The following is a 12,979-nucleotide window of genomic DNA, read 5'->3' as shown; positions in this document are numbered from 1 at the left end:
AAATAATTTTAAAATGTTTTCCACCTACTGGCTTTCTGGCAAATCACTTTAAGACTTACATATAACAACATAAGTGGCTCTGAAAATAGAAAGATTTAAACTAGGAATTAGGGACTTATAAGAGGTAAAGTTTGAAAATAAGAAAACTATGAGCATGAAAAATTTAACTGTGGGACTCACTAGCATGCCAATGAGTCCAGAAGAAAGGTTCTGGACAAAAACATCTCCACTTCGCTCATGAAATTCTGGAATGTTTTTGTGTGTTTCCTTTTAAAGGGAGCATGGTCTAAATTGCTTCTTAACTGGCAGTCAAAAATTTTTCCCTGAATACTTTCAAATTGTGTTATAGTAATGATGCCAAAGGGGACATTAAAGAATGAATAATGGTACTGACGCTTCAGTTCATATTCTCCATTTCATATTAACAACCTTCACACATACTGACTTTCTCAGGGTAGGTCCAATGAAAGGTATTCACTCCATATGTACTACACTAGTCCTCCCCACACAAAACTGGCCTTGAGGGCAAAATGAGACCAGATAGATAAGATTAACCAACAACCCTACCTCACAGTTTCTTTTGTGTGGGTATTTTCTTGTACCAGTGAGGAGCCTTGAGTTGGTGTGTGCATGGGAGAGAGCTGGGGGGAGAGATTAATTTTGCTGATAGGACCCAAGCTGGGTCTTGGGAAGCTTATCAAGCCTTGGGCTAGATAGAGCTGTCATTATGGTGGTGTGTGAAGAGACTGACCTTGATAGCAAGAGTTCAGAGGTCAGGAGAAGAATAATTTGGAGAGGCATTTTCCAGAATACCACATTAGCATCTGAATCAGAAAACCTAGAGGGCACAAGAGGACAGACTGGAACAACTTAGGAGGCAAGAGACCCTTTAGTTTTTCTTTAAACTACTGGAGTTAACATTTAACTGCTTACATCTCTGTTTTAATTTTATAGGTAACACTTTGTAATGGAAACAAGAAAAGCGTGTGTCACGATTTTCTGATTTGAGGAATAAGGAGGTAAAAGGAAACTGAGAACACGTCACAGTTCATGAGTATAAAAGAACCTTCTTGGGCTGTAAACATCTTGAAGACAAATAACTATTCAGAATGGTCTCCAAAGTAGGCAGCCAGGACCTCTGGGGTTCTATCTAGAATAGGTATCAATTTCTCTTCTGATGTTGAAAATACTTCCATGTTAATATCAATGTGGCCAATAATAATTACAATAAGTCTTTGCATTTAGATAGATGCCCACAGAAGATACAAAAACATGCTTATTGTAAAGAAGGGAAGTAGGAGGCAAATATAAAGTTATCCTTTGGCAAAGTCACTACAGAAGCTCTAACTCCTGCTTTCTAAGACTTGGTTCTAGTCAAGTGTGCTCTTTTAACTTAGCCTAAAATAGGGATTTAAGTTAGTCACAAAGGACATGGTACTGGAATCAAAAGAACTAAATCATTCTGCATAGATGTGGCTTTTTTCAGGATCTCTGCCAGCACCATCTCTCTCTTTTTTTAAATTAATAAATCTTTATTGTTCAGATTATTACAGATGTTCCTCTTTTTTCCCCCCATAGCTCCCCTCCACCTGGTTCCCACCCCACCCCATGCCCTTACCCCCTGCCACTGTCCTCATTCATAGGTGTAAGATTTTTGTCCAGTCTCTTCCCGCACCCCCCACACCTCCTTCCCCCCAAGAACTGTCAGTCCACTCCCTTTCTATGCCCCTGCTTCTATTATAGTCACCAGTTTATTCTGACTTAATTTTTAGGTTCACTTGTTGATAATTTATTTGTTGTCACTTTGTTGTTCATAATTTTTATCTTTACCTTTTTCTTCTTCCTCTTCTTAAAGAATATCCTTCAGCATTTCATATAATCCTGGTTTGGTGGTGATAAACTCCTTTAGCTTTTTCTTATCTGTGAAGCTCTTTATCTGACCTTCAATTCTGAATGATAGCTTTGCTGGGTAGAGTAATCTTGGTTGTAGGTTCTTGGTATTCATCACTTTGAATATTTCTTGCCACTCCCTTCTGGCCTGCATGGTTTCTGTTGAGAAATCAGCTGACAGTCGTATGGGTACTCCCTTGTAGGTAACCAACTGTTTTTCTCTTGCTGCTTTTAAGATTCTGTCTTTGTCTTTAGCCCTTGGCATTTTAATTATGATGTGTCTTGGTGTGGTCCTCTTTGGATTCCTCTTATTTGGGGTTCTCTTCACTTCCTGGACTTGTAAGTCTATTTCTTTCATCAGGTAGGGGAAGTTTTCTGTCATGATTTCTTCTAATAGGCTTTCAGTATCTTGCTCTCTCTCTTCTTCTGGCACCCTGATAATTCGGATATTGGTACGTTTGAAGTTGTCCCAGAGGCTCCTTACACTATCTTCATATTTTTGGATTCTTTTTTCGTTTTGCTTTTCCGGATGGGTGTTTTTTGCTTCTTCGTATTTCAAATCTTTGACTTGATTCTTGAGTCTGCTGTTGGATTTCTGTATATTATTTTTAATTTCAGTCAGTGTATGTTTAATTTCTGACTGGTCCTTTTCCATTTTTTTGGCATTCTCATTAAGATCCTCAAAGGTCTCACTAAGTTCCTTGGAGGTTCGTAGAAGATTCTTGAGTAACCTTATAACTGTGGTTTTGAACTCTATGTACTCCATTAGTTTGCTTTCCTCCATTTCTTTCATTTGTGACATGTTTCTTTGTCTCTGCATTTTTGGCTGACTGCGAGGACCCACTGTGTCTACAGTGGAAGAACTGCTGTGCTGGAGACACCCTTATGGGGTAGGACTTGCTTCAGTGGGGCTTTGGTGCTCACTGAGTCTGTTTCTTGAGTGTGTCCCTTATGGATGTGAGGAGTTGAAATCTGGTGTATGACCAGGGGTACCCTGGCTCCTAGATCTCCAAGTCAACCACTGTGTGAATCCCACCCCAGCAGGAGCTACAGTGATATCAGCAGATTTCTCCTCTTTGTTTGGGGTTTGGAAGTTTTGGAGCTCTTTGACCCAGCTGCAGTTTGTTAGGTTAGGCTGCAAAAGTGCAGGTGATTCCTTTGCGCCACTGCGCACAGCTGGGGTGGGGATGTAAATTGAGTGGGGCGGGGTCTCAGAGAATCACCAGGGCGGAGCAAGCAGCAATGGCTGTCATCAGCCGTCTCTGCGACTCCGTGTCTCTGCGTCCCCGAGTCCCGCGCCCCCACAGCAACAATGACCCCTGCGAGCAGCTCTGCGAGAAAGTCACCCTCGCTTTCCAACCCGCTGCAAGACAGTCCAGTTTCTCCCCGTAGGAGTCTGGGACCCCAGAGTCTCGCTGTAAATGAGTTCAGTGCATTCGAGAGCTTGTATTCCTTTCCGATTTAAAAAAACCGCGCACCAGGTGCAGCCGCCTCATGCGTGCCTCCGTACCTCTGTTCTTGGCGCCTCTGCAACTCCTACCCAGTCTCAATGCGCTTTTTTCTTTCCTTCTAGTTGTAGAACTTCCACTCGGCCAGCTTTCCCGTGGTTCTGGATGATAGCTGTTTTGTCTTATAGTTGTAGTTTTAATGTTGTTGTGGGGGGCAGCACGTACAGGTTTGTACCTTATGCCGCCATCTTGTTTCTCCTGAACCAGCACCATCTCTTTCCAAGTGGGGCTAAAGGCCTTCCTAGAGGGAGGAGTGGATGGGGAGGGGACATCCCGTGTTTACCTCAATTAGCATTTAGCACACTGTGTTGAAATTATCTAGTTAGAGTCTCCCAATAAGATTATATATACTACTAGAGGCCCGGTGCATGAAATTCCTGCACTGGAGGGGGTGTCCCTCAGCCCAGCCTGCACCCTCTCCAATCTGGGATCCCACAGGGATCGGGCCTAAACCGGCAGTCAGACATCCCTCTCACAATCCAGGACTGCTGGCTCCCAACCACTCACCTGTCTGCCTGCCTCATTTCCCCTAACCACTTCTGCCTGCTAGCCTGATCAACCCCTAACCACTCTCCTGACAGCCTGATCAAAGCCTAACTGCTCCCCTGCCAGCCCGATCGCCCCCAACTGCCCTCCCCTGCCAGCTTGGTCGCCCCTAACTGCCCTCCCCTGCAGGCCTGTTCCCCCCAATGGCCCTCCTCTGCAGGCCTGGTTGCCCCCAACTGCCATCCCCTGGAGGCCTGGTCCCCCCCAACTGCCATTCCCTGCAGGCCTGGTTTCCCCCCACAACTGCCTTCTCCTACAGGCCTGGTCACCCTCAACTGCCCTCCCCTGGAGGACTGGTCCCCCCAACTGCCCTCCCCTGCAGGCCTGATCCCACCCAACTGCCCTCCCCTGCAGGCCTGGTCCCACCCAACTGCCCTCCCCTGCAGGCCTGGTCACCCACAACTGCCCTCCCCTGCCAGCCATTTTGTGCGAGGGCGTGATGGCAATTTGCATATTACCTCTTTATTATATAAGATGCTAGAGACAGGAACTATTTTTTCTGAAACGTTACTGAACTGAACCAACTCATGGAAGCAAATGGCTAGAACCTCATGAGTTGGGATGAAAACTAGTTCCAGTTATCACGACCTACACTGGAGGCATCAGTGTGCCTTTCAGCAGGGGAAAGGTTAAACACTTCGAAAGTTTAATTGTCCCACACGCTTTTTTTTTTCCTTTCCTTATTTTATTCCTCTGTTGCAACATGACCAGAAATTTACTGGTTGATATCAAAACAACTAACTGATATAAAACAAAGCCTGTCTGGATCTCAGGCTTCAGGGCACATATTTTTATTATTAAAACTAGAGGTCCGGTGCATGAAAATTCATGCACTGGAGGGGAGGTCCCTCAGCCCGGCCTCTCCCCCTCTCACAGTCTGGGAGCCCTCAGGGGTGGGAGGTAACCCGGTGATCAGGGGAAGGCCATCACACCTCTGCTGCTGCCACTGCCAGCAGCGCAAGCCTTGGCCAGCCCTGGTTACTTGCACCACGAGCCAGACCTGGGCAGCTGGGCAGCCGCCATCTGAGGCTTGCCTGAGCCTCAGGCTGGCCCTGGACAGCTGGGGGGCTGAGGGGACTGAGGGACTCTGGAGGCAGGTGTGCAGAGCTTGCCGCACGCCTGCCACCCTGGCGGGGCTAAGGAGACTGGGTGCCGCCATCTTGTGGCTGTGGGCACCGCCATCTTTGAAGGCATGGCAGTCAGTTAGCATATTCCCTCCTTATTGGCTATGGGCGCCACCATCTTTTTTTTTTTTTTAATATATTTTTATTGATTTCAGAGAGGAAGGGAGAGGGAGATAGAAACATCAGTGATGAGAATCATTGATTGAGTGCCTCCTGCACGCCCCCAACTGGGGATCGAGCCTGCAACCCAGGCATGTGCCCTTGACCGGAATCGAACCTGGGACCCTTCAGTCCGCAGGCCGACGCTCTATCTTTGAGGGCAGGGCAGTCAATTAGCATATTCCCTCCTTATTGGCTGTGGGCGCTGCCATCTTTGCAACGGTGTGAGGGTCAATTAGCATATTCCCTCTTTATTAGATAGGATTATTGTATTATGTTTCATATGAACAGCTGTAAACCTATTTTTGCCCTACCTGGTATATTTGGACATCAAATATAAGCTTATATTGTTCACATTGTCTATTTTTTTTTAAATGGTAAATTTTATGTTTGGTATATTTTACCACAATGAGACAAACCAACTTTAGACATAGTGTGAATTCAACAATGAAAATAATAGATATAGAAGGAGATAAGAGTGATTATTATTATATGATTATCTTTATAAACATAACTCCCTGGTCTTTAACAGAACATCCAAAACAAGAGGAACTTTTATAATGGGCATAAGAAACTTTTAGATCCTATATAACTATATATGCCACAGGCAGGGACAAACGAAATTCCCTATTGGCATTGTTTTCACTTCTAAACAAACCCGCACAACAGACCCAGGCCGTTTGATGAATAGGGTAGCACTTATCAGCTAAAAATTAACAACATGAAAACCAGTAATAGTTCCTTGTTACCATTTCAAGTAGACTTTTGATTCAATTTCTGGGGAAGGAGAGGAGGTCCAGAGTCTCAGTTTAATCTGATAAATTGTTAATTGCAGTTATAAGGGGGCAGGGGTACTTTTTGTAAGTGGCTCTGTTTAGAAGTGAAAACAATGCTACTAGTCATACAGTGTCTGGCCTGGTGTCAAAACAGGAAAATCCTAGTTAGGCGGGAGAGAGCCAAACTGAAATATGGCATAATCTTATCTATTCTCTCCCCCAAAGTATCAAAAGTTACCCAGATTTGTGCTATGCATTTTCCCACTCTTCTCTCCAGCAGGAGAGAATATGTACCCACCTTAGAAAAGCATGTATTCTGGTAAAATCCCAGGATCTGAACTTTATAAACAAACAGGAAGGATTCCTTCCTTTCCTAGGGGAACCCACTGGCTCTGCGCTCATTCACATCTCCCGAGACCACCACAGATCCAGGCTGTTCCAGGATTGCATAGGGCTAGAGGAGACAAGGAGAAATCACCAACTCATAAAGAAGATTAACCAGGACCTGGTCCATGGATCTGGAAGAAGCTAATACAACAAAGAATTTAGCCACCTAAGTAACATCTTATGCCTTCTTCATAGAGATTAGCATATGTAAGTGGTATTTGGGCAATTGGGTGTCTTCCTTCTATGAAAATAAAAAAAAATGTAGATGGAGATTCAAATACTTCATAGTTATTTTCATCAAATATATAATCTTAATGAAAACAATCAGCCTTAAAAATAAACTGTAACAAATTGTTAACAGAATCCTAATTGTTAGTTTGCTACTTTTCTCCTCACAAATCAGATTTCCTTTTAAATATAAGTCCTGGCTCTATACATATTTTATAAATTATTTTAAACATCCCATCTACTCTCTTGCAGTACCAGTTATTTTCTTCTTAGTTCTTTATATTCTCTTTGTATTGATTTATCTGTTTATTCTGTCTTCCCCCAGTAGACCCTGCTTCTTGTTCACACCTGTATCTCTAGTACCTATAACAGCACTGGGCATAAACACTCAATAAATAAAGGCATGAAAATGAATAAACAAAGCAATGAATGCAGTCACTTTTTAAGCTTTGAGAACTGGAGGATAACTTATAACCACTCTCCACTCCTTGTCTAGTACTTCATTTTCTATATCCCTCTCCATCTGAGTACTATATTGTATATAATCTGAACAAAAATTATGAAAGGTTGGTATTATCATCTCTACCCTAAAGGTGACGCAAATGAGATGTTAAATAATCTAAAGTCACCCACTTACTAAGCAACAGAGATCTGGATGCAAACCTGTGGTTGCCTGGCACAAAAATCATGCTCGTAATGGTATTAACTAACTAGCCTCCTTCCCTCTCACAATATATTCCTCCCATCACTTTAGGTCATGAATAGTACCTTTAATTATTAGCCAAGTAGTCTTTCCTCCCCAAATCTCAGATCTTCCTACTAGAGCAGGACTAAGTGAATGGAGAAATCTCTGGGATACTTACATCTAAAATATTTTTTCAGGTTAAGTAAGTCTTAAGAAATGAGTGCTTATGTCCACAAACAAACTTATATAACCCAAGTACCCATCAATAGGAGAATGGTATAAAAATAAAGTGGTATATTCACATTGTGGAACACTCATAGCATTTAACTACTGATAGATGAATCTCAAAAAAAAAAAAAAAGATGAATCTCAAAAAAGAAAGTTTGAAGTCAGAATAGTGGTTACGTCTGTGGAGAGTGGTATTAGCAGCAGAGGGGGCATGAAAGAACTTTTTGAGGTGATAAAAGTATTTTGTATCTTGCCCTGACCGGTTTGGCTCAGTGGATAGAGCGTCGGCCTGCAGACTGAAGGGTCCCAGGTTCGATTCCGGTCAAGGGCATGTACCTTGGTTGCGGGCACATCCCCAGTAAAGGGTGTGCAGGAGGCTGCTGATCGATGTTTCTCTCTCAATGTTTCTAACTATCTATCCCTCTCCCTTCCTCTCTGTAAAAAATCAATAAAATATGTTTAAAAAAAAAAGTATTTTGTATCTTGATCTAGGTCAGGGGTGGGGAACCTTTTTTCTGCCAAGGGTTATTTGGATATTTATAACATCATCTGTGGGCCATACAAAATTATCAACTTAAAAATTAGCCTGCTATATTTGATCAACCACTTAATTAACTCACCCCTGATGCCTAGGCAGGGCCAGATAGACCAAATGACTTCTTGGGCCCACGAATCGGGTGCTCCCCACCCATGATCTACGTGATGATCACATGGCTGTATACATATGCAAAAAGTCTTTGAGTTGTACACCTAAGATTTGTTCATTTTACTATATGTAAATTATGTCTTAATAAAGTATTATTAAGAAGAAAAGAATGGCTAGTTCAAAGTTGGTAGAGTGAATTATAAACCCTGTTTACACTGTTGTCACATGCCATCACCTACTACTTTTACCAGTAAACAGAAATAGCAGCAACCCATTGTCAGAATTAAAATTCATTATGTGAGGTCTTCAAGAACACATTACTCTCTTAAAATGCACCTACCCTATAACTCATAGATGTAACTCAAACAGTTAGCAACATTTCAAGATTGGGCTATGGGATTTCAGAAAGCTTACTAAAATGGGAGAGAAGGCAAAAAAGAACACAGTGTAAAAGCCAACACATCCAATATAAAATCTATAACCCATAATCACTTCCAGAGAAAACTATGAAAAAGAAGAAATTATCAGGGCACTGCTTTGATAGAAAGAAGAAATGAAAGGTAGCTACTGAGATTTGAAAAGCAAAGAAGCCTCCCAAAATTCAAGTTAATATTTTTAAGTTAATAAATGACCAATCACAATTCTCACCCACCTAGAAAAAACACCCTGTAGATTCTTTACAAAATCTCTTCAAATTCACAAGAGCTAGAAACTTGAGCAATGGGCCTGATCCTGATTATATAGAGAATAAAGATCAATGTGCTCTAGGCGTGAGGATACATGGCACTGCTGAGTATCCTGGAAACCAACAGTCATTCATGGGGAAGCAGAAGTTAGAAATGACTTCTAACTTCTTTTGCATTCTCCCATATCGGATTAGATTTCTACAATTTCATTCAAACATAAAATAAAGTTAATATATCTGTGCACTGGAGATATACAGGGATAGGGCATCAAGCAAAATGAAGTTCATTGTAGTCATAAAACACAAAGTGCTGTGGGGGCGATTATGTGGATATCTGAGAATAAACAGAGACACTACATAGTCTGAGAGCAACCAAGAATTGCTCGTCGAGATGGTAGGCAGACAGGATCACAATGTAAGATATGAAAGCTCAGAATTCTAAGGAGAGTCACTGCCTATTCTCAGCAACATTCTGGATTTCTGTCTCAAATAAGAAAAATTTTAAAGAGTTTTAAGAAAGGATAGAAAAGGCTCATGAGTTGGATCAAATGAATAAAAGTTAAAGGATGCTGGATTTTCAACATGGAGAGATAAAGCTAAGGTTAGATTTTTTTTTAAATATATTTTATTGATTTTTTACAGAGAGGAAGGGAGAGGGATAGAGAGTTAGAAACATCGATGAGAGAGAAACATCGATCAGCTGCCTCCTGCACATCCCCCACTGGGGATGTGCCCGCAACCAAGGTACATGCCCTTGACGGGAATCGAACCTGGGACCCTTCAGTCTGCAGGCCGACGCTCTATCCACTGAGCCAAACGGGTTAGGGCAAGGTTAGATTTTAGTATATTTTGGTAATCAATACATTTGATAATCAAGAAAAGATCCGTAAGGTAGAATTAATTGGCTTTCATATTCACAAAAATATTAAAACAGTGAGCTCAATGATCTGCTTTTAGAACAGAGAATAGAAACTTGTAGTGTATTTGAAAGGCAAGTATATCCTCTGGTTACATGGTTCAGTATTTACCAGTTGATAAGCATCCACTTCTCACGCATCTACAGAGACCTGGCATTCTCATAACATATCTGCGTATGATGGTAATTTTAAAAAATGTATAAAGTGCTTTAATGTAAAACAGAATCTAATGATTATGAGTATACTAATACATTCTAAAAAATTCCGCATGCAGCTATTTCAATGACAGCATTGACACCTGGGACCTAAGCCAAGGGAAGAACTAGGTGATCTTTCCCAGAACAGACTCTCCTGTGGGCTGTTTTGGGTATACCTGGTGCCAGGTACCAGTTCCAGACTCGTTTATTTGTTTTGACATTTCCTGATGCCATAACCCAAGGCTCAAGGAGGGCAGTAGAGAACTGAAGACTAAGCTTTTTCATTAGACACAGAACAGAAAGCTTCATCCATAGATCCAAGAGCCCTACGTGCATCATTTTTAAGGTGTCATTTACATAGTCAGCAAAACAATGATACTGTGGACAGTTATCTCTGGACAGTTCTAGCACTTTCCAGCTTCTAAGGATGTCCTGGCTTTCCTACAGACATCCAATATAACCAATACTTTTCCTGCCCCTGACTCCAAAAGTAAACGAGCTTTGCTGAAGGATTACTCAGTGATTTTGGAAGATGTGATTATTCTTTTAGGGAATAGTCTTAAAGGAATAAAATTATTTCCATCAGAGCTTCTTATTCTGTATAGCTACAAAGATCTTGATTGTGTTAGGTCATAATAACAGAGTTATGTTGTCTGCTCTGGCCTATGTGGCTCAGTTGGTTGAGTGCCGTCCTGTGCACTGAAAGGTCACCGGTTGGATTCCTGGTTGGGACACATGCCCAGGTTTGGGGCTGGATCCCTGGTCGGGGTGTGTGTGGAGGCAGCCGGTCAATGTTTCTACCTCACATCGATATTTCTCTCTTCTTTTCTCTCCCTCTCCCTTCTTCTCTCTCTGAAATCAATAAAAAACATATTGAAAAATAAAGGATAAGTTGTCTTGAACATCCTGCTCCCCACCAAAAAATTTTAAGAGGCAAGCCATATTGATGTTTAAAAATTCTCTAAGCTGTGAAAAGGTTACTTCAGATGACATACTTTCTGCTCATTATCCTTTCCTGACATACTGGCCGGAGAGCTTAGCTGTTCCCCCCAAATTCAATGGAATATAAAGGAACAAGGGCAACTACAAACAAAGAAAAGGAAATTACAGGAAAAGGAAGAAAAATACACCACAGAAAAGAATTTTAAACAGAGGAAGGGGAGTAATTTTACAGTGGAGAAATCTAATAAACACTATCTCAGTCAGGTGATCAAAGTTAACAACAGTGATAAGTCGTGTGGACAGTATGTACCCTTGATATGATGTGACGAGAAGGGCACTTTACCTCCATGGACTTCCTCCCCAAAACTTGTAATTCTAGTCTAACCACAAGAAAAACATCAGACAAACCCAAACTCAATGACAGTCCAAAATATATCTGACAGTACTCCTTGAAACTATCAAGGTCATCAAACAAGGAAGTCTGAACTACTGTCACAACCAAGAGAAAAATTAAGGAGACACGAAGACTAAATGTAATATATCCTGGAAGGGATCTTGGGACAGAAAAAGGACATTTTTTTTAAAAGGAAATCTGAATAAAGTATGAACTTTAATTGATAATAATGCATCAATATTGGTTCATTAACTGTTACAAATGCAATATTAAGACTAGATGTTAACAATAGGGAAAACTGGAGGTGGGGTAGATGGGAACTCTCTGTTCTATTCTAAAATTAGAAAGTTTATTTAAAAAAATGGAGAAATATGAAATAAATTATAGAAAAGATAAAACTACTCACAGCATGGCATAGTAGAAAATAAAAGACTTTAGAGACAAAATCTTGGGTTTCAATCACTGCTCCATTACCTATTGGTTGTGTGATCTTTAGTAAATTACTAGGTGATTCTCCGAGCTTTTGTTTCCTCATCTGTAAAATGGATATAATAGTAGTGCCAACCTAAATGGGTTGGTTTGAAGGTTAGAGAGTATGTACGCAGAATCTGGGGTAACCAACACCCTACCCTCTAAGCCCTCTCCATAATCATTTCCTCTGACAGTAGACCACTACTGACTGATTAGGGTAAAAGCAGCATCTAAGATTGCAAGGAGCAGCCATGCTTCTTCCTTAACAATTGTTTGGCACATTATACACCTACCTAATAGACTGTGATAACAGAGTGAAGTCACAGATTGCAAAATAAGAAAACAAGATGTCTTAGGGATCCAGGATTTACAAATTTAGCTAGGTTTAGAATCAACTGGGACATTTTCTCTCTCTCTCTCTCTCTCTCTCTCTCTCTCTCTTTTTTTAGAGAGAGAGGGAGGGGAGGGAGAGAGAGATATCATTGTGAGAGAGACACGCCCGATTGGTTGCCTCCCTCACACACCCGATCAGGCCAGGGATGAAACCTGCAACAGGTATGTGCTCTTGACTGGGAATTGAACTCAAGACACTTCAGTGCGGGGGTTGGGGGGGGGGGCACTCTAACCACTGAGCACCACAAGCCAGGGCCATTTTCTCTTTTTTAAAAAAATAGAGATCCGTTACCCTATCCCCAATCCCTTGAGATTATGTGAGTGAGTCTGCTGTGAGGCCAAGGAATCTATAGGGTGGGCAAAAATAGGTTTATAGTTGTGAGTATGCAAAACAGTTTATTCTTGTATTATTATTTGTTAATTACTGTATAACTAGAGGCCCAGTGCATGAAATTTGTGCAAAGGTGGAGGGGGGGGCGCCCTCAGCCCAGCCTGCACCCTCTCCAATCCAGGACCCCTTGGGGGATGCCCGACTGCCGGTTTAGGCCCGATCCGTGGGATTGGGCCTAAACCGGCAGTCGGAAATCCCTCTCACAATCCTGGACTACTGGCTCCTTAATCACTCACCTCCCTGCCTGCCTGATCGCCCCTAACTGCCCCCCACTGCCGGCCAGGTAGCCCCCAACTGCCCCCTCCCTGCCAGTCTAGTCACTCCTAACTGCCCCCACCCCCTGCTGGCCTAGTCACCCCTCACTGCCCTCCCTGCCAGCCTAATCGCCCCCAACTGACCCCCTGCTGGCCTG

General features: G+C 42.2%; 1 protein-coding gene across 3 annotated transcripts in view; it reads right to left on the bottom strand.

Moving 5' to 3' along the window:
• FBXO42 (F-box protein 42) overlaps positions 1 to 12,979 on the bottom strand; it is an 85,874-nt gene that overhangs the window by 22,053 nt on the left and 50,842 nt on the right. The window lies entirely within an intron of this gene.

This window comes from Myotis lucifugus, unplaced genomic scaffold (genome assembly GCF_000147115.1).
Source record: "Myotis lucifugus unplaced genomic scaffold, Myoluc2.0 scaffold_720, whole genome shotgun sequence".
NCBI classification, from domain to species: Eukaryota; Metazoa; Chordata; class Mammalia; order Chiroptera; family Vespertilionidae; genus Myotis; species Myotis lucifugus.
The sequence above is the reverse complement of the archived record's forward strand: the minus strand, read 5'-3'. Positions and strand labels throughout refer to the sequence as shown.